At 38.9% G+C, this 22934-nt stretch overlaps 1 long non-coding RNA gene across 1 annotated transcript; it reads right to left on the bottom strand.

Moving 5' to 3' along the window:
* Nucleotides 1-11487: 11487 nt before the first annotated feature.
* On the bottom strand, nt 11488-20770 carry LOC123602108. Its single transcript, XR_006714377.1, has 2 exons — nt 20667-20770; nt 11488-12616 (listed from the first exon to the last, which is right to left on the bottom strand). It is a non-coding gene; the product is annotated as an uncharacterized LOC123602108 (long non-coding RNA).
* Between the last annotated feature and the right edge of the window lie 2164 nt (nt 20771-22934).

Here is a 22934-nt window from a genome sequence, read left to right as displayed (position 1 = left end):
CTGATAAGGAAAATGAATTTCAGGGAAGTTAAGTAACTCACCTACCGTTAGGGGTAGATCAGGGATTTGAACCCAAATTTATCTGATTCCAAACCCAAGCACTTTTTATTACCCCATGCTGTCAGGTTTTAACAAGTGGGTTATTGAGAAATACGACAAAATTAATGTCTAAGGAAGATTAAAATAGCTACGATGAGTACAATGGACTGAAGCAGAGAGACTAGAGACAGTGAACATTTTTAGGAAGTAATCGTAAGTAGAGCCTAGACTAAATTGGAGGCCAAAGAAAATAACAGGCCTAAGAGAAGTTCTAAAAGAAGAGTTAGTGAGATTTGGTACCTGTCTAAATAACAGATGAAGGAAAGGGAAGAGCCAGGTAGAACAGTGAGACAAACACTCAGTAGTGCTTTAGGAAACTAAGCATTAGGCTCTGTTGCTTGTGAACAAATGTGAATTGGAAAAAACACGACCTCTTTCAACTCCATATTTTTGTTTGAGAAGTAAAGGGATTGGATTAGGTATGCTTTCAAGACTTCATCCAGCTCTCAAATTCTATGCATCTCTGACACAAAGATGACTCAAAGATCATGAGCCTGGCTGGTTGGAAGAGCATCCCTTCATCAAAGGAAAGAATATCATTTCACTGATGGAATTACACGAATAGGAAAGGGGAAAGTTATGGTTTTGAATGAAAAATTCATTTTTTCAGCCTTGCATTTGACCTTCAAGCCCAGATGCACCCTTGATCTTCACCAGATTCCCTGTGACAAAGATCCAACCCTCCTCCTTTACCAACCTTTCATCTTCCAGCCACAGCCCCACATTCCAATCCCTAGTTCCCCACCTTGTGCTGATACTACACTGAGTAATCTCTCTTGGTTCTGCAGCTTCTGTAGTTACACTAGAGTCTATAGTTGCCCATCTATCTACTATTTCTTCTTAAGAGGAGAGAAAGGCAATACCAAGAAATTCTTTCACATAGACTATTTGCTGAAGAAATACTTCTGGTTTGACATTAAAAAACAAAAAAACAGGGGCGCCTGGGTGGTGCAGTCGGTTAAGTGTCCGACTTCAGCCAGGTCACGATCTCGCAGTCCGTGAGTTCGAGCCCCGCGTCGGGCTCTGGGCTGATGGCTCAGAGCCTGGAGCCTGTTTCTGATTCTGTGTCTCCCTCTCTCTCTGCCCCTCCCCCGTTCATTCTCTGTCTCTCTCTGTCCCAAAAAAATAAATAAACGTTGGAAAAAAAAAAAAAAAACTGTGTATCTTGGAGTCATCCATGCAGTAAAATCCAGAGTAGGTGTGGAGTATATGCCGTGTTAATAATTCCCTTTAAGCAAGACACAACACATGGAAATTTAAAATGGAAAAATTGATGAATTAGGGAAACCTGTACCTTCTTGGGAAAAGCTTTTCAGTAGAGACTCTCTTAAACAGTGAAATTCTTTAAAGGATTTAAAATATAACTATAAAAATTATTTAGGATGAACGTTTTTAGGTCTTCACACAGGGGGTAACATGAGGTATACTTGAGAATGGAAAGAAACTACTGTAATCACGTTAGCAGTCTCTCTAAAACAATGCTTAAAGTAGGTTGCACCAAATGTTCCAAAATTTTTGCTGACTCAAAAGGGCAACATGAAATATGGTAATAAACTCTTCCCAAACCTTCTAGTTTGAACAAGATTTGCAAAACAGAGGAGTGTTGGTCACCAAGATGAGTCCTTAGACATCTCTTGACAAAGACATTTTCTTGAATGATTCAGATTCCACTCCAGACCAAAGAGCTTCAGTTTTCACCATATCCTTGTAAAGCAGGACTGCGAGGCAGGGTTGCACCCTTCAGTTAGACTGAGTTAGGAGCTGGCTTTTCATACGTCTTCAGGCATTCCAGGTAAGACCTCTTCCAGTCATACCTGTCAGACCTGACATTCCGCCATTAGAAACTTTGGTGTTAAGGAATTTTGATTCCACGAATACTGGTTAAGTGCAAATACATGATCTGGATGACAAAACAGATCTGGTATCAATTCCTGCCTCTATCACATAGTACCTTTGGAGCTATAGGCTATCTGCATAATCCCTTTGTGTCCCTCTTAACTTCACAAATTTGCTCTGGTAGGGCTTTCCTATAATGAAGCCTGATAGAACTATTTAATTTTCAAATAGAGCAATCAATATTACCTAATTTCCAGGGAATCACAGAGTTGGAGATGAATGTCTAGAAAATGCTCTTACATTGTGTAAGTGACTGATCACACAGAGACAAGACAAATGTACCCAAGGTCAAATAATGGCAAGGCAAAGGCCAGGTCTTCGAACTGTGATTCAACAAATACATCATGTGCTGAGCACATCAGTTGGGGAAGGACAGAGGTGCTGTGCAGAGTACTCAGGCCACTGTCAACACTGAGGAAGTCTTAAGCAAGCACAATAAAATTAGTATAAGAGAATGTCAAAAGGGCAGGGGATATGAAAACTAGAACTTCTGATATTGAGATAAGTGTTCCCATTACCTAAACTAAGGTCAGAAGGAGAGTTAAAAAGATGCTAACTTACATGGCAGCATCTCACAAATCTGCTTTTCTTGGGATCTATTCTGAAAGGGGTCCTCTTGGAGGGTTTGGATGTAACTTTGCATGGTACAGCAATCACCTTATTTAGTGATTAAAACAGATACTTTATTCTGAATCATTTTGGCAGAAGGGGTAATAGCAAGGTTGCAAGACAGTAGTGTTGTATAACTTCTTTTTCCCTAACATATCCACACCCACAATGGCCACTCTCACCTTGGTCACTGAGTTACTTTATCGTTGCCTCATGCACATGATTTTCTTGGCAGCAAAGAAAGGAGAAGGGAGTGGAAACAGAGGAAGAAGGGGAAAAGAATGAAGAGCTGGTTCTTTCCCTGCTGCAGGCATTATCTTATTTCCTCACTGAAGTCAGTGACTGCCTGCACAGGCAGGCAAAGCTGAAGCCTCCTGGCTACGTAGGGCCCCTAAGCTTGCCAAAGTCAAACCATGAGGATATTAGCCAGTTTCCCCTTCCTGACTTTAAAAGAAACCATCCTCAGGGAACCGTGTTATTTCTAAGCGCTTTTAAAAGCTGTTCTCCCTGGTTTTGTGTTTTGTAGTGTGGACTGGGGGAACTATTTCCATGGCAATTTCCCCCATGATAAACTGATTATAAGTTTTCACCCTGAACGCAATGGCCATGTTTTGCCAAACTAGAAATGCCCATTTCTCTTCTGTCCCTGTTTGCCAAATGCTAGCCACTGCCTTTGGTAGTGCACTTGATTTAATAATCTTACCTGACTTCTTTTAACTTACGTGCTGTTGAAATGGTTAGGCTTCTATTCATGAAGCCATATAGAATCCATATTTTTAAAAGGCCGTTCCCTGAAGTAGATAATCATCTTTCCAGTAAAACACTGTGTCAAGCTGTAAAGTGATGATTACCCTTGGGTGGGGCTTTGGTATTTCTAGTTGGCAGATAGTCTGTTCTCAGTCAACATAACACTACACAAGAAGCCTTATTTTCACCAGCAAATTAATTGTTCAAACCCCTTCAAGTCATTAGAAACTAAAGGAAAATAAAATGTGGCATTTTCTAATGTGGTGAATCATAGTACATTTGTACCTTCTTATGCCAAACCCAGGTAGCCACTGTTTGCAGTCTGACAGTAACTGCAGACACTTTCATACAAATGGAGATCTTGGAGATGTCATTAGATGAAAGACGCAAAAAAGAATATATGTCATAAAAAAGTCATACACTACCTTGTTCTGCAGATTTGAAATTTATAAACCAACTCTTAGATTTCATGAATATAAGCAGCTTCCCTTTGTTAGATTTGCACTATTTTGAATTTGTGATATTGAACATCAAGGGCAATTAATGGTTTATATCAGACCAATGAAAAATTTAAAGAATGAATATATGTTAGATAAGAAATATTTTGATGAAATTCAAGCACAAATCCATACAGGCTTTTTGTTGTTGCTTGTTTGTTTGTTTGTTTGGGGGGGGGTCAGGTAGAGAATGAGAAACACTTGTGGCCATTATGCACCTAAAGGTGCATAGTTTCAGCCAGGTGTATGTACTTATTGTTATAAAACACATTTTTAAGGGTTCTAGACCTATATACTTATAAAATAGAATTGTATCCATCTCACATCCTTTCCCCCTGATATTTCAGCACTAAGGTATTTGTAACATTTTTAATGTTTCATGTCTCGACACGTCTCTTTACTCAGGTACAGTTTTGCAGTGACAATCTATTTACAACCTATAAGGTTTTGTGATTTGTAAATGTTTAAATTTCAAGCAAATACAGACTGTATCTTATTCTCTAGAGTCACAATAACTATAATGGGCTGTATTTCCTCTTAGTGTCTAAAAGATGTATGAGAAGTGTGTTTCCAGCAGTCCTTAGATGTCTGCATGTCTGCCTGGGTCAATGACCCAGTTGCCATCTTGTGGCTGAGTGGGCAAGATGAGCTCATCTACAATGGTATCCTCCAGACAACCAAATGCAGAAATATACACAGAAGAATGCCCAATTTGGGGACTACTTGTCAAAGGCTTTCTCCCAGGAATTATTCCTAGAACAGTGGAAATGTTTCTGCAGCTCTCATAGAATATATTTTCTCCTCTACCAGTGGCCAATGCTCATCATATAAGTCAGACTTTTAGGCAGCCAAGAGAACTTACAACACTAAGTATCTCCTCTATCTGTATGCAAAGAAAAAAATAGTGCTAAGAATTTCTAGTACTAGATAATTAAGTTGATGGTTTGAATGGATCACATTCTAAATGAAGAAATTGGGGAAGGGGATCTTGTAAACAATCTGGAATACCTTCATGGAGACAAAACTATAAAGAAATGTATTGACATCAATTGTTTAGAGACCTGTAGTCTTCCAAGAACATGGCAGTTGTTCAGTTTAGTGACCTTAAATCTATTATGTTCTCTTAGCTTGAGCAAACAGGCCTCAAAAGTAGCCTAAGGGGATTACCTAAGTCACACTGAGAGTCTAAAGAAAAAGCTACTAGATTACGTAAAGAGGTTTTATAAAACTAATTATTCTGCTGTATTTTTTTATTTTCTTTAGAGGCAATTTAAGCTTTAGGAGTAGGCAGCAAGGTTTGCATACATTTCAAATTGCCATTTGATAACAAAGGAACATAAAATCACTTAAATTCCAAAGATTTCCTCTAAGACTTGAGTGCAGGGACCAGTAAATGAGCAGTATCTGAACATAAAACTGAAACACAACTTAGTAAAACAGTTGATGCTGGGTTGGATTCAGGTTAGTGGTCTCATAAGAATCAGGATGTTTATCTCCAATTTGTAATTCCTACCTTTTCATTCAGGGCAATTCTGGGTCACTTCTAGCAGTCTGGCTGGCACTCAAATAAAGAGCCAAGAAATAGTTTTAATTACTTGCCCCAAGTAAGGAGTTTATTTTCTATGACTACACCACATATAAAGAAAAACAAACAGCTTAAAAAAAAATAGATTTGGCAAAACAAATTTTCTAACAAGTAATGAACAAAAGACAAGAGTCTGCCTTTTCTTTCTGTAGGTCTTACTGTTCCCTGAAATTTCTACATCTGTAAAAGTCACTCTCCTCTCACCCTCCATCTTGATCTCTATGCTGGATTCTCAAATGTGACTGCCACCCCAGCAGCAGCGCCATTCTGGGATCTTGCTCTTGGCCAGACACACAGTGACACTAATTTTGGGAACAGTGAGTATGAGCCAAGAGGGAGTGAGAGAGGAGGACCTTGCAAGGAAAAAAGGGGAAATGGGGCAAAACAAATCAAATCTGTTCTCTGTCCTCTTCCTCATACATCTGTCCATACAATAGCTCTGGCATAAAATTCTACGACTTGAACATACATAAGTATTTATTTACTGATGTAGTTTAAAACTTTTCAATAGTTTTCATGTTGCTTGACAGGAAACACAAAGACAAATGACACCTCGTGCTGGCCAATAAGTTCATAGAAATTTTGATGATCAATCCTCTCAATTCCTGTTCGTAAGCCCTATATCCGTGACTCTCAGAATTTGGGGCGAGTCCAGTTATAGGAGAGAAATCCTGTTATGGAGAAGAAAGCCATTTTTTCCTTTTCATACTTGTTCTAAGTCGGAGCTTGGGCCCTGCTGTATTGGAGAGACACCCACCTGCTACCTTTAGATTGTTTTCGGTGACCTGATGAAAGGGAAAGGAATTCGCTGAGCCATGCTTGAGGAGGAATCTGCAGTCAGAGCAGGAGACAGGGAAAGCCAGGAGAGCCAGAGGAAAGGGGTGGTTCTAGTCCCTTCTTCAGGAAGAGACACATAAAAGTCGTCCCTTGTGCCCTGGTTCCCGCTCCCTGATCCTCTCCTCTGTGATAAATCCTCTCCATGCTCTGAGCCAACCCCTAAGAATGCCACCTGCTGTAGGAATCTGTGAGAGTCAGACAGCAGAGGTCCACACCCAGGGTAGACTATCCTACCATCCAGGGCAGTCACGGTTTGACAGAGCCCAAGGCTTGGGTGCCAATCCTGGCTCTCTCTAAAACAGTCTGTGGTCTCAGACTTACCACTTGGGCCTGTTTCTGAGATATAACTAACTTAGAAAATTTAGGATTGTTTGGGGTATCATATCAACATACAACCTGTGAGAGTAGTTAGCACATAAAAACTATTCAGTAGGTATTTGTTTTGAACTAAGGGATGACTGGCCAGAACCCACACCCAGCCTGCAACTGGAGGGAAGAAACGGCTCTGGGCTTTGTGACAAGGTCAGGTGACACTCATCACTCTACTACACGAACCGGCCAGTGGGCAAGGACTAGGGCCACATACCAAAGGGTTAGAGAGGTTAAGGGGCCACCCCGAAATTGATGGGCAAACTCTCCATGGTGTTACATCCTCTGCATCAGTGTTTCTCTTCACTACCATGGCAAGTTAGATAGGATATAGTTAATTCCATTCCATGCTTCTTCCCAGTTCCTAACCCACATCAAGGAAAAAGTAAGACATGTATGTCTTATTCACAATGCAACATGTTTTCTAAGGAAATTGTGGCATGGTATTTGTCAAATAAATTTATAAATTCACCAAACGTGTAGTTGAAACACTAGTGTGTCAACAGTACAAATGGAAAAAGTAGGGGCCATGACCTGGATGATTGTTTGTTTTGTCTTCCACAATCTGGTCTAAGCACCTATCAGAGAATCCATGCTTCTCTTCAGAACAAATAGTTCTGTTAGAAAGATCAATTCCTGGCAGGAGTCAGAGAGCATGCAGAGCCTTAACACTCTGGAAACAGTTCTTTTAATTCAATGATTGGCACAGGTAAGTTTTTCCTGAAATTGCTCAAAGTGTGCTGATCCCCTGAATAAAACGGTGCAGTTAACTTGGGATTTCAACAGCTCCTCAGTGGGGATTTATTCACACACCTGATTTGTATCAAGGGTGTCTTTTTTCAAACAATCAAGGGTGATTTTACCTGATGTCTTATTAGCCCACCATAAATGTTGATGATTCTTCTTAAAAAATAAGACCCCTTTGATCTTTCAATGAATATAATAGATTACATTAATCTGCCTATTCTCAAATTAGCATAAACTGCAAATATGGCTATAATTCAATCAATCAAATCAGCAAATATTTATTGAGCACCAAGCATGGTCATAAGCACGAAAACAGAACAGTGAACAAGACCAAAGAGTCCCTTGCCTTGTTGGAGTATACAGTCAAGTGAGGAAGACAAGCAGTGAGCAAGGAATAATCACTGTAATAATAGTCATCAATGTAGAAGGCAGCCTGCTATGGGCACGTGTGGCAGAAATTTACCTGCTGGAGTATAGGAAAGGTATCCCGTAGGAAAACTGAGATCTGAAAACAAGTGTTAGCCAGGCAATGAGGAGGGGGCTAAAGAGTTTTTTTTTTCTTAAGTATTTTAACATACATCAACATGAAGATCATACAATCAAGTTTTCCTTTATAAAAACTATCTTTCTATGATATTGAGAATGAATTACAGAAACTGCAAGAGTGATTACAGGAAGAATAATTAGGAAGATATCACTATAGCCAAGAAGAGAGAAGACAGTGAATATGAATAGAGATGTACACATATGGAAGTAAAAGGGATGTGACTTGCTGCTCACATCCTTGGTGCCTCCCAGGCAGACACTTTGAGGCAAATTGGGGATTACATCCAGCAGTCTGCGCATCACAAAAATGCAGTAGCAAGTTCATGGTTATTTAGTTATTTTATTAATGTAGTAGACAATAAAGTTGCTTAAAACAGAACTCAGAAATTTCCTTGCAATTTGGGGCAAAAGTGACCATTTTGGCTGTCTGCATTGATAGAACTGAGTGCTGAATCTATACCTTATTTGATGATGAATACATAGTTTTGATAACTGAATAAACACTAAATATGTCAAACATCCAGTTTTGAAATTTCAAAGCAGGTCCAAATCATATGATTTGCAGGTGGAAGGACATTTAAGTCAAATGTAAACTCTGTATACATATACGTATCTACATATAGCACAGCATGGGAATTATTTCTGTCTTGACTTTTTTAAAAATTGCCTTTTTTAGTAAATCCAAGAAGCAGATTATAGTGCTAAGTGCCAGGCTTTGGAATCAGACTTGGATTCAAATCCCAGCGCTACCATTTATTGGGTCCTTTGGGGAAGTTAACTTCTCCGTGTTTCATTTTCCTGCAATGATCCAGGTCTATTATGATTTTGAAAATGATTCTCCACAGTCACAGTTTCCCTCCCAATTCATTTCTCTTCTTTTAGCACTGTCCTTGGGTAGAACACAGTGTCACATTTAGTGTTCTCTGGTTATTCCTCTCCCGTCACTCAGAGTGAATATTTCTTGCTTCTGATCTCTGGCTAGTTGCTTGTTAGCAAAAGTTTGTCTCTCAAGGTCAATACCTAAAGCAATAGGATCGGCCATTTTATGGAACAGATGCTCCAGGACATATATGGTAAGGCTAATTATTAAATCTTAGTTTCAGGCATAATTGTGCTTGGGAAGGTATGGAGGAGTGTCACCTGGTTTGGGGTTTACATCACTTCCTGAATTGCTGTGTCTTCCTATCCTGTGCCTGTTGCCTGAACCAGACACGTTGCAGTCCAAAGACAAAAAGCCTGAAATTCCAACAGCTTATCCCTCCTATTTTACAGTGACCTTCTCTAAATTCTATCACTAGCCAAGCAAAATGGGAAACTTTCATATGACATTCTGAAAAACATCCTTGAGTAAGATTAAAGACTAGTTTCTATTAAGGGCATACACATAATTTGTATCTTCCATAATCCCATGTTCACCCTTTTCTTCTTATCTCCTATATTACCTAAACTAACATTAATCTTCTTCCAGTAAGTTGCATGAATAATTAGAAAAATTCAACAATATTTGAGTTTTTCATGCCTTGCAAATTAATGGTACTGATAAACAAAGCTCATCTTTTTAGAGTAATCATACTTTATGCTTTATTCATGTTTTTCAAGAAGCTGATTTCAAGTTTCATGGCTGAAATTTTACTGCTGGTCTAGAACAAACCACATTCTAGAAGACTAACTCAAAAACTAATCATTTTATTACCCTCACCAAAGAAAGCAAACACAGGTACAAAAGAAAAATAAAATTTCCATAATCTACTCATCTGAACGAGTGAAGTTATCAATGGCAGGAATGAAATGCTGTCTATTAAAGGCAGGTCTCTACCTCACATACTCACCTCCCAGTTTTGACTTTTATAAACTCTAGTTTGTTCCAATCCATTATTGTTACACCGTTCTAAGTTTTACATTTTAATCCTGTTTACAAAAAAAAAAAAAAAAAAAAAAAAAAAGGATGTGAGTGCTTTCTTTTCTTTTTTTTTACAGAGCTAGTGAGCCAGCGAGCAGGTGCCTGAGTGGGGGAGGGGCAGAAGGGGAGAAAGACAGAAAAAGAGAGAGAGAGAGACAGAAACAGAATATCTTAAGCAGGCTCCACACTCAGTGTGGAGCATGATTCGGAGCTCAATCCCATGACCCTGGGATCATGACCTGAGCCAAAATCAAGAGTTGGATGCTTAACTGACTGAGCCACCCAGGCCCTTCTGTATATTAAAAAAAATTTTTTTTTAAGTTTATTTATTTTAAGAGAGCAAGGGAGAATTAACAGGAGGGGGCGCTGAGAGAGGGGAAGAGAGAATCCAAGTAGGCTCCGTGCTGTCAGCGCAGAGCCCCTTGTGTGGCTCAATCTCACAAACCGTGAGATCATGACTTGAGCCAAAATCAAGAGTCAGATGCCTAAATGAATGAGTCACCCAGGTGCCTCTGTAACTATATTTTTTAAGGTAAAGTGTGTAGTTTCTTTGCTCACCACTAGTTCTTCATCAACTATAGTTTTCAATTTTATTCATCTTTGAGGCTGCATTTTGGAAGTATCTTTTAGAGTCTTTGCGAGTAGAGAAAAGTCCTTCTGCTGCTACATAAATGAAGTGCAACTTGACTGGATATAAGATTTTCAGATCTTAATCTTTTCTTCTCAAACTCTAAATATGCATCTATTGTTTGCATTATTTGGGGCATCGGATGTATCTGATGTTCTTTACGAGATATCTCTATTTAATTTTCCCTTTGACATGATGGACTGTCCTTTCAACACAATTCTGTCTTCAGATTGGGAGGTGGGATTCTACTATAGTTTTAAGAATTATTTGCATGCCATTTATTCTAATATCTTTTTTAGAAAAATTATTTTAATCTTGTATTTTGTCTGTTCTCTATCTCTATCATATTCTCTCTGATACTCTCATTTCTTTATGTTCTTTCCTCTATAACGTGATGGTTTTCCACACAGTATTTATTAACAACTCAATTTTATGCAAATAGACTGTGGTTTTTGACAGTATTTTAATTCTGCAGTGGCTTTACTCTTTAAAACTTTACCTTTGGTCAGGGGGCTTGGGTAGCTCAGTCAGTTGAGCATGTGACTTTGGCTCAGGTCATGACCTCACGGTCCATGAGTTCGAGCCCCACGTTGAGCTCTGTGCTGTCAGTTCAGAGCCTGGAGCCTGCTTCGGATTCTGTGTCTCCCTCTCTCTCTGACCCTCCCCTTCTCACTCTCTCTGAAAAAATGAATAAATGTTAAAAAAAAAAATTTTTAAACTTTACCTTAGCTCTATCAGCCATCTCCTTGTTTCAAGCCCCCCCCCCCACTTTTTTATCATTTTTTCTTTTCACAGTACCATATTTTCTTTAATATTTTTGGAAAAAATCAAAGCATTTTCTACGTAAACAATTACTTCTGTTTCCTGGAGTAAATCTTTAGACATATACTCTTTACCTGGTCCTTCCAGGCCATATTCATGTCCTTGCAAGTTGTAGAAGCTCTTCAAATCACAATGGTGGTGTTTATTAATTATTCTGGTTACCCATTCTTAAATGAGGACCAGCCTGTCTGGGCTATTAGGTAGGTACACCAAAAGAATCTATGCCAATTCTCCTTGGGTTTCTTCCTGTTCTTTTTTTTTTTTTCTTAACTTCTATATATCCCTTTTAGAAGTTAATCTGCAATCCTGAATGACAATTAAGGGGAAACAAATCATGTAACTATTTCAAAACTTGGGTGTCAGTAGCCAGAAGAGACAGTCAGTGGGGATGGAGTGTAGAGTCTCAGGAGGGCAATTTTTCTCTGTATGGTTTTCTTTCTTTGTTGGTACCACTGCACCATGGACCAGCTTTCTACCTCTCTCAATTTGGCCTAATCTCTACTCCAGATACAAAGTGTGGCTATGTCCTTGTGCATTTCCTTCAAGAAGCTGTAGATGTCTAGCCAAAGGGGTGCATTCTATTTCATACCAGGGATGCCTCTAGCTTTAAAAGTGTTCCTCGCAGGTTAAGGTTAACTGGCTGTAGTGACAGGAAGTTCAGGCACAGGGAAGCAATGGCCTTGCTCTCTCTCCAGCAAAAACTGTTTCTGGTTGCTCTTTACCTGCAGCAGCTCTGTAAAATGAACCTCATCTTTCAATATGACAGCATTCCCTCTAGCTTTTCCCCCTTTAGGTTAGGAGATTCCTCTTCATTTCTGAAAGTGCTGTCTCATGGTGGAGTCAGTTCCTAAGGCCGGGAAGCTGGATTTTGAAAACTCCATACTACTCTGAAGGGGTCTGCTGGGTAGAGCTGCCACTTTCTCTCAAAGCCCTGCTCGAGATTCAGCCTGTTCTTCAACCATGGTGACCAGAGGCTCCTCTTAATAGCCACACCTGATTTTTCAGAGTGTTCCAGGACTCAGCCAAGTCCTCCAACATAAGGCTTTCTGGAATATTCTTCCAGGGCTTCCATTTCCAGGGCTTCCTTTTCTTACTCTCTGCAATGGTGCTCCATTCCCTTGGGAAGAAGATTTGTGAATCAGTCTTTAATACTGTTGTAAATCCAATATATCAAACCAAGATTCCTCAAATTTTGTGGTAAGGGGTTATCACAGTTCCTTAACTCAAATTCTGATGAAAGTCTTCATTTTTAAAAATTTTCTTGGCCCTTTTTAGTTGGAAGCTTCCTTGTAGTATAATCTTGTCAGGGAATGTAAATATTCTTACATCATGATCTTTAAAGAATTCATATATTCGTCCAGTAAAACATTTTAGCAAGTTTCATTAACCAAAGAATTCAATGCTGTATTTACTAATTTTAGGTAATTTCAAAGTTGAGAAGCTGTTGCATAAGTAACACAAGTTTGAAGCAACTATTATGGCTACCTTATTCTCTCTTTTTTTTTTTTTTTTTTTTTTTTTTCAACGTTTATTTATTTTTGGGACAGAGAGAGACAGAGCATGAACGGGGAAGGGGCAGAGAGAGAGGGAGACACAGAATCGGAAACAGGCTCCAGGCTCTGAGCCATCAGCCCAGAGCCCGATGCGGGGCTCGAACTCACGGACCGCGAGATCGTGACCTGGCTGAAGTCGGACGCTTAACCGACTGCGCCACCCAGGTGCCCCTACCTTATTCTCTTTTATGAGAGATCTGTAATCTAGTGACTAAGGTCAAGCCACAGTGTTCTTTGGTAACCTGGCCAACACTCCAGCCCAGTGTCCTGACATTTTCTGTTTGTTTTTCCACTATGATCTGGCCTCACAGCCTTTGGCTAAGATCAAATATGCATACATTCCCTCTAGATAAAAAGGAAAGTATCTATTTTGGCAATATCTTAATTACAAACTTAGTAACTTTTTTTAAATTACAGTAAATTCAAAACTATCCTTATATTACTATTTCTAATAACATGATGGACTAATACAAAATAATAGAATAATAAGACCCAAATGACCTGATTATGCCTTGCTCTCTAAGGTGATGAACAGGGATGGTCCTCTAACAAAGGTAGATTTTTTTGGGCAACAGCATTAAGGTACAGCATATTAATTCTTGCCTGATTTCTACATTTGGTGCTACTTAGCTGTCTCCCCTGAGGTTTCTTGGCCAGGTGTTTAAGCATTAGAGCTGTAATCTATGGCCAAGCCAAAGGCACGGTCTTTGGCCATGACAGTGATACTTGCAGCCACAGTATCCCATGTGCCAGTTGTCTAAATGGAGTTTACTTTCTGAAGACATCTGCTTATCTGTCGCCTGACTGTTTTTGTGTGAAACTGCTGTGCCTGCTGCTGGTCTGTGGCTTGGCTGAGGTACCACACTGCAGTTAAACCTATTTGCAGAGAAAATACTCTGAAATGATACATTTTATAACCATCTTATTTAATCTTGGAGCATTTCGCCAGGACGGCTACTCTTTCTTTCTTAAAACTCCACTCCTCTGATACCCCTGCCATCTTTCAGGTCAGAAAAGAGCATAGGATTCTAGAATCATACTGCCTGGTCCCATTTCCGTATCAGTTAGCTTTTCCCACAATAATGCTGGGTAACGAACAACCATCACCCTTGATGGGTTATAGTAAGCATTTGCTTCTCATTCATCAGCTGGGATGGCTCTGCTGATCTCATAGGATTTAGTCATGTGTCTGAGAATCAATAGGGGGTCTGCTGATCCAGACTAGGTTTGCTAGGTGAACACACCTCAAGCTGCTGGTCCAGCTGGCTGCAGACACAATTCAGGTAAACTCCCTGCACAATCATTCCAGGATGCAAGCTGAGGAAGTTTGCAGGCTGGGAGTGATGCCAGAAACACAAGAGAGCAAGTAGAAGCATGGCGTGTCTCTTAAGTCCTAGGCTGGAACAGGTACACTTTCACTTTTGCCCACATACCTTTGACCATAAAATTCAAAGAGCTCAGCCCAAAGTTGAAAGGTAGGGAGGTACACTCTGCTTCTGCGGGAAGGACTACAAAGTCACATGGTAATGGGCAAGGATACAGGGAGTCATACACAGGTGGGGCCAACAGCTTACTCTGCAGTGGAATTCTGAAAGGGCTGTGCTCACCTCCGTGGATGAGACACATTACTTCCTTTGCTCTATATTTTGCCTATGTTCTGGAGATAATAATAACCTCTACCTCAGAGCAGTGTTGTGATGATAGGGTTAAAAATGCATGTGAAAAGATTAAGTATGGTATGTTCTGGCATATAGAAAATGCCAGTAAATGACAGATGACACTAGGGGTGACATCACTGCTGCTTCTCTCCCACCTCCTCTGCAGCCTACTCTTCCCTGGCCTGATCCTCACCTAGGATTATTTCCCAAGGTTCCAGCCTGAGGCTGTTCACCGCTTTCCCTAAACGTGCTGCCTGGGTGACCTCTTTTAAATCCATAGTATAAAACCATGCTGATTATCTCAAACATCCTACCCAGATTTCTGTATCAGGCCTCTAAACATGTATCTTGTGTTCTGTCTTCCTTCTTGGTTTTACTTTTCTGACCACTGCCCTTTTTTTTGGAACTCAAGCAGCACCTTGTGTTCCCAGCTTCCTATGCTTCAAGGAGACAGCACCTAACTGATGTGCCTTCAGGGCCATAAAAGAAGTCTGAGTAAACACCCCTCTCATTTGCCTGCCAGTGGCAGAAATAAAAGACTATCACTCCTTGGATCCACCTGGTGCTTTATTATTGTCCACAAACTCATCACATAACCTGATCTCACTTTAGCCTCTCCAAAAGTCCTCTGAAGAAGACAGTCTATCTTCACAATCCACATTGAGGTTATTTGTATTATGACTGATGAAAATTCTTCCTAAAATGCAAACATTCAAGGAGGAGGAGCGACAAAGAAGCCCATTTGACCTAGCGCCACTCACCAAGGCAGACTGCCTATCAGGTGAAGCCAAGAGGCCTGACAAAGGGAATGGAGAGCAGGACTATAGCATTTGACCAGAGGTGGGGGCAGAAAGCTGCACAGTGAAATGCCTGAGGTGGAGGAAGCACTCTGAGTGAATAGGTGCTAGGGGATATGACAGGAAAAAAGAAGAAAACCTTTCTCATCAAAGTTGATGGGAGCCAGTTCCTGCCCCTCAGTGTTTCCCAAAGGGGAGCTTGGAAACCTCTCAATAATTTTTGGTTACTGTCTATAGCTGTTGTTTCTGTAACTGTCACAAGAAGTCAAGAAGGCAAGAGTTGAAGAAGATCTATATCTCTCAGATGTTCAGGAAAAGAATAATTATTTAAGAAGAAGACTAAAATTTGAGGCTTAGAGAAACATTAAGGGAGTATAAGAAAAGCTCTGTTTGGGGAGACCAAGGAAAAATGAGTATTTGTTAAAAATTAAAATGGGAACTGGTAAAGTCAGAAATACGTTAGGGCAAAGACAGAGTTCCAAAGGAGAGTTGGAGGGGCATAGAACTCACAAAGCACATCTTTTTGAGTCTGTTTCCTTCCAACCACCCAAACATATATCAGTGTTCTCCTGCGTTTCTAACACAGACTGATGCTGGCAGCCTGAATGAGAAGATGAACCTCATTATAAACATCTGCATTTTATTCTACTCATAAGGTCTCAAGGGGGTATTTAGCAGTTAGGTTACATCTATGCGTTCTGTAGACTTTCATCTTATCATCTAGAAATTGTTTGCCAACTTCCATGAATCACAGTGCAGACTCAAAAAAAAAAAAGAAATTCTTCTGAAAAGATACGTAAATGCTATCTTCATGGCCTCAGGGTGGTGAACAATATATTTAAAAATATAGAAATCACAAACCATAAGTGAAAAGAATGATAGATTTGAATGCATTAAGATCAGTAACATTTGTAAAATGAAAAACATCATATAATTTATTGTGAATTTTATCATCAGTTTTGGTGGAAAATAGTATAAAACACAGCTCTACAAAACCATCTCATTGTTTTGAGTCCACAGATTATCTTGGAGCGAATTACTGTCAATATTGAAACTTTATAGACATGATATAGCTCTTCATTTATTTAGGTAAATATGTTTTTAAATTTTTTACATGTTTCTCCATAAACTCTCCATCTTTTCTTAGACCTATTTATTCCTTGGTATAAAATAAATTTTGTTGCTACTGTAGATATTTTTAAAAAATATTTTAAAATTGTCACTGGTACAAAAAAAATTAAATGTATGTATGTATGCATGTATGTGTATATTTATATATGTAATACATATGTGTGTATATGTATATATATGTATATATGTGTGTGTGTGTATACATATGTAGTATCTTTTTTTAATCTAGAATTTTTAGTTATTACAGTTTCTCTCTAGATTCTTTTGGATTTTTATCACATAAACCTATTGTCTATGAATAATGACAACTTTGTTAATGTCTTTCCATGGGAGATAATGCTGCTTGCTTCCATTATATCCATTCTCACTATCTTCCTCAATGATAACTTCTAATTTTCTTCCCTGAAGCCACATAATCAACTAAATTTTCTAAATTCCTTTGTAAGTACAGGTGCCAAGAATACACAGTTCCGACCAACGTATCAGCAGTAGAAATCTTCTAGGGATATTTGAGTGTTTTGAAAAGGACAGATACATTTGGTCTCCCTCCTTTTTGCCCTTTGTTTTTCCCCTTTCTTCCTGCCTAGAATGTGTACATGATGCCTGGGAGCACAAAATGAGGACAAAAATCCCATGTGAATGACTTTCCTACCACTAATGATATTTCACACCACTGTAAAAGCCTAGGGCTGCCTATTTCTGGACCACTTAATTATATGAAAACAACAACAAAAATGAAAACAAAACAAAACTCACATTTGGTTAAATCTCTACATGAGGTTTTTAAAATAGGCTGCTGAATAAATTTATCTCTAATTTCTTAGTTTTCATTTATTTTATTCTATTCTGGAGTTTTGTTTTGTTTCCTTCTTCCTAAACTGGCTCAGTCTCAATTACTTCTTGAGATGAATAATGAATATCACCTTTTGAAGACATGCTCTTTATAAACTTTTTAAGGCAAGTAGTGGGCATAACCTATACAACAGGGTGAATGCAAAATGTATTTCATCTATCTGTGTATGAGTTAATTTACTCATTAAGTATTGAAGATGGATGAATTTATTTACTCAACTATTATTAAAGAGAATCCAGTAAGAGTCATTTAGTTTTAAGCAACAATCAGTAAGAGAAGAGTCACAACCTTTTATTTTCTGTAACATTTATTAACAAATCATACTTACTTGATTACTGATTTGCATAAAAAAGCACAGCATAGTGGTTAAGATTATGGGTTTTGTATTCTATCAGCTTTACTTCAAGTCCCTGAACTGTCATGTTCAACTGTGTGACCTGAGACAAGTCACTTAGCCACCACTTCCATAACGATCTCAGAATCTGGCAGGGGAGAATACCATGCACACACCAGATATGGGTGAACATGATGAGTGATGTGACTAAGGTGAATAGGGCTGAATGTTATGACCCTACATTTGATTAGAGTGCTGTAGAGGAAATAACATAGGTTTTGGAACCAAACCACAACCACTGCATTAAAATTATTCCTTTCCTAATAATATTTGGCTTTGTTCTTTTTTTCTTATTCCTCTACTTTCTGTGCCTAATTAACATATAAATTTCTGGATTTTTTTTTTAAGTTTATTTTTGAGAGACAGAGAAAGAGATAGAGTGAAAGAGGGGGAGGGGCAGGTCTCGATCCCATGAACTATGAGATCATGACCTGAGCCAAAATCAAGAGTCAGATGTTTAAATGACTGAGCCACCCAAGGGCCCCTGAACTTCTTTTCTTTTTTTTTTTTTTTTTTTTTAAATTTTTTTTTTTTCAACGTTTATTTATTTTTGGGACAGAGAGAGACAGAGCATGAACGGGGGAGGGGCAGAGAGAGAGGGAGACACAGAATCGGAAACAGGCTCCAGGCTCTGAGCCATCAGCCCAGAGCCTGACGCGGGGCTCGAACTCACAGACCGCGAGATCGTGACCTGGCTGAAGTTGGACGCTTAACCGACTGCGCCACCCAGGCGCCCCTGAACTTCTTTTCTTAAGAGTTAATCTTAGCCTGTCCTGAGAGAGAGTACGTTCTACAGGGAAAAGCACAGAATATCCATGTCGAAGTCCTTATACCACGACTTACTGATTTTGGAATTTTGGCTCTTTGAACTTCTTTTACTCATTTGTGATTGGGATTTTCTAATATTTGCTTTAACTACTTTGTAAGATATTCATGAAGTTCAAACAAAATAATTCACATGAAAGTTTTTTGTGGCACCACTCAAATGTCACATTTCACACAGCACTTGGCCCTATGATAGGTTCACAGGATATTCTTAATAAAATGTTAGATTACTGAGTTCTGGATCCTTTCTTGTTATGTTAGAGTTCGACACTAAAATAACTTATTTTATTTAAAAAATTTTTATGTGTTTTTATTTTTACAAGAGACAGAGCATGAGCAGGGGAGAGGCCGAGAGATAGGAAGATACAGAATCTGAAGCAGGATCCAGAGTCCAAGCTGTCAGCATAGAGCCTGATGTGGGCTAGAACCCACACACCATGGGTTCATCACATCAGATCACGACCTGAGCCAAAGTCGGACCCTTAAGCAACTCAGCCACCCAGGAGCCCCTAAAGTAACCTATTTTAAAAGTATGAGGTAGCATCCTGAAGTGCCAATTAGGTTTGACCTCTTTGATTTCTCTGATGCTACATTATTTTTATTCTACAGTGTTCTTGCAGGTTGTAAGGAATGGGACATGTGATGTTAAAACAATCCAAATCCCAGCTCCTCGAGGAAGGGAAAACGTCTTTACCAACTCATCTCAGCTACATTTTAGCTCCTTGGAAATTAATCCTACTTCTAATGCAGGCCCAAGCAACAATTAAAATATCCAGTCTGTACCTGTCTTGTCAACACCAGTTAACAACCAAACTCCACTCTGTTATTCTTGGCTTGTAAAATATTCTCAGCTCTTAGTTTGCTCGTATAATGCTTTGAGAACTCCTTTACCTAAATATAATGCATCTATTAGGGATCATCATTATTACCCCACCTAAAGTTAACCAGCACTATTTGTCCATAATAATTATTTAGTCTCATGAAAGCTATAGTTTAAATACATGATAGGATTTCCTACCCATGAGAATTATTTGCATATGAAATTATCTTCAAAGTGAAATATTAGTATCACCGAAGCTTCTATCCCATAAATGAGCCTGGGACTCTCCCCACTCACTCCCTGAAGGAAATAACCTAGGAAAGATCCTCAGAAAATGAGAACAAAAATACTACTCCCACTTTTTTACATCTCCCATTCCTGGGGGAATTAGCAGCACAGTATAGAAAGGAAATTTTTAAGGTTTTGACTAATAATGACAGTTCCTTACAGAAGAAAACACAAGTGACTAATGATAAGATATCAAGTAGATGATTTTCTACCATTTTTGACCCAGTCAGATTTAATTTAAATCACTGTATTATATACATATATGAAAGGTCTGACTTTTTTTTTTTTTAATATATAAAGTGTTATCTGTCTCTTTCTGCTATTATTTTCAAATCTCTTTCTCAAACACTCACCCATTCACCTCTGTATTACTGCCTGGAAAACCTGCTTTATTGTTCTGCTTTCCTTATGTTAATTCCATCAACCCCTAACCTATTTGAAATACTACTACATACAAATTTTTATTGAAAAAAATCCATTTTATTCTGTCATTTAAGTTAAAAAATTCTTAGTGGCTCTCTCTTTCTATCCTGAGACAGGGAATAAGAAATCAAAGATGACTCTGAGGTTTGAGCACCAAGGTAGGGGAGGGTGTTACTAAGACAGGGGACCCAGGAGAAGGAAGATGGGTTTGGAGATGATGAAGGCAAGAGAGTCTGAGGGACACGTGAGATACAAAGTGCAAGTAAATGAATGCTCACACCTGATGCTCAAGAGAGAAGTGAGCTGGAGGTAAACATTTGGGAGGCATCATGATACTGAGAATTATAAAACCACACACAGACAAGATTGCTTAGGGAAAAGTATATAGAGTGAGAAGAAATCATCTAGGACATACCCCTGATATTATTAGAAAACTTCCAATATTTGAAGAGCTCTATATATGGAAGAAAAATCAATTTGGCACAAGTAGGGCCGACAGGAAAAAGTGTGAGAAATCCAATTTTATCTCATTATTCTGGAGAAATATACATTACTTAGATCAATGGCAGTCATTTCCCCAGCCTAGCAAGCCCAGGAACCTGGGCTGAGTCACAGTTTATTACTATGTTGTAGAGAGATTACCTCCATGGAGTATGAAGTCTGATCACATAGCTTCTCAGGTTCTTTCAATTCTCAGATTTTGTGATTCAAATATGTTCCATTTTCTCTCCAGTCTGTAAACACCTTCAGCATAAGGATTATTCTTAGAGAAATATCGGGCACGATGTGGGTCTCAATAAGTATGATTTATCACTAAGACTTTGGAAAGCTCTGTAAATTTAGATTACCAATATTTTTTAACCATCCCTATTTAAAAAACACTGACAACAGAAGGGAGAAATTAGAAGAAGGAATCTAGAGTGCTGGTGGATGACAGAAGAGAAGCAGACAGACCGGTGAAGGAGAGAGAAGAGCCATAACAGAGGAGAAATGTGTAGTTGTTTGCTTTAGAATAAGGACTTAGTTATAAAAAAAAAAAAATAGCATTCTAAGGTAAGTACTGGGAGACAGTTTAACTGTATAAGATGCCTCCACTGTGACAGTCTGTGGGAGTGCCTAACATAGGATACACAAACAATGTACATACACAAACACATAAAGACACAAATTTGAGTTTTCCCTTTTCTGCCCTGCTGTAGTCTCCCTATCAAAAAGATAGTAACCATACTAAAAGAAGCTATCCTGCATGATGCTACTTTAACACAAATCAAACCACCTACACACACACCCTAAAGCTTCATTGGGATGTAGAAAGACAGGACATTTCACAGTTAGCTGTGGAACTCCTTGGCTTTAGAAGTTGAAGGCATACAGTCGGTGAGTACTTGGGAGAAGGCGGGAGTGCAGTCAACAGGCAAATGGCATCTTCATTCAGCACTCTGACTTACATTTGGTGCGAAAACAAGCAGTTGATTCTTTGAGAAAACCTCATTTTCGAAGGTGTTCCTCTAGATGTATTATTTGAAGCGTACATCAGCTAAGGCAATTTATAGTTGGAAAGGTGTGTTCTCCTGTTTTTCCTATGTTTAAAAGGGCCCATTAGATAGCATAATTTCCCTTGTGTTGTGGATTGTAAATGCTGCAAAATGGCTGCTTTCCTTCCCTGTCATTGCTTCGTTTAAGACAATTACACTCACTAAAGCAAACACTTATGTCCTCAATCTTTCAGTGCAAAAATATTCCCTTTGAATTGGGTCATTTTGCATGTGTCTGGCAGCCATTTCCAGGGCTCAGCCAGTAACTCATTTCAAAGGCAAATGATAATTTGCAGATTCCATGCAATGGAATTGAAATTAGTCTTGTGTGTCCTAATATTTTGTACTCTGTCTGCAGCTGCCAAAAATGATCTCCTTTTCTTGATACCGAGCTAAATTGGGCTAAATCCAACTCAACAAATTTATGGTAACTGCACTTGGAATGATTATTTAGAGGAATACCACACTGTCTTTTCAGAAACCTGAGGCACCTATAGATAATGGATCCTAACACTTACCTGTCCGGCAGGTGCAAAATGACTGGGAAGGAAGTAGATTTCCTACAGAAGAACAGGTAGCCTTTGTTACATCATGAACCCTACTATGAACAAATGACATTCTTGGTGGATTGCCTGTCACTTCAAAATATCTGCACCTTGTGACTGAAGGTGATGGGCAAGAGTGTCAGGTGACTTTGCTTATAAGTCAATTCCTGAGAATAAGGACCTCAAAACCATTGGCCTGGTCCCAAAAAACTGGAATGTGCCCCTCCCCTGGTCCCCAAACAACCAAAAAACAAGAAGTACCACCATATTCAACAAATTCCAGTTCTAATAACATTAATAAGTCAATATTAAATGATTCCTACTTTGTACCAGATGCTGTTTTAAGCTCACTACATGTACAAACATTTAATCCCTATAAAGTCTAATAATACAGGTACTCTTCCAACAGTGTCCCTATTTTACATATGGGGACACTGAGGCTCAGAGTAGTAAATGAAGGAGCTCAAGTTCATATAGCTATTAACTCGTAGGGCCAGAATTCCAACAAAGGCAGTGGAGCTCTAGTATCTGACCTCTTGACTACTTCACTGAGGTTACTGTGATTTTTCAGTGTCTGATAGTCATTATTTGAGAAATGTTTCTTTAAATCCTTCTTCAAGCATTCCTGTTATTATTTAGGCTGTTTTCCTGTTGGCATAATTCCATTTTGTTAACCTGCTTTTCTCCCTCTTCTTTTCTACCTTCCAAATGATCATGTGTCAAGCACTGCCACATCATGAGACTATTTCACTTAAATAAGGAGCATGCTTAGCACGCATCCTCCATGTTTATTTCCTTGTTAATTCTGATAAAATCATACTTATAACACT

Source organism: Leopardus geoffroyi, chromosome A1 (genome assembly GCF_018350155.1).
Source record: "Leopardus geoffroyi isolate Oge1 chromosome A1, O.geoffroyi_Oge1_pat1.0, whole genome shotgun sequence".
Classification (NCBI taxonomy): Eukaryota; Metazoa; Chordata; class Mammalia; order Carnivora; family Felidae; genus Leopardus; species Leopardus geoffroyi.
The sequence above is the reverse complement of the archived record's forward strand: the minus strand, read 5'-3'. Positions and strand labels throughout refer to the sequence as shown.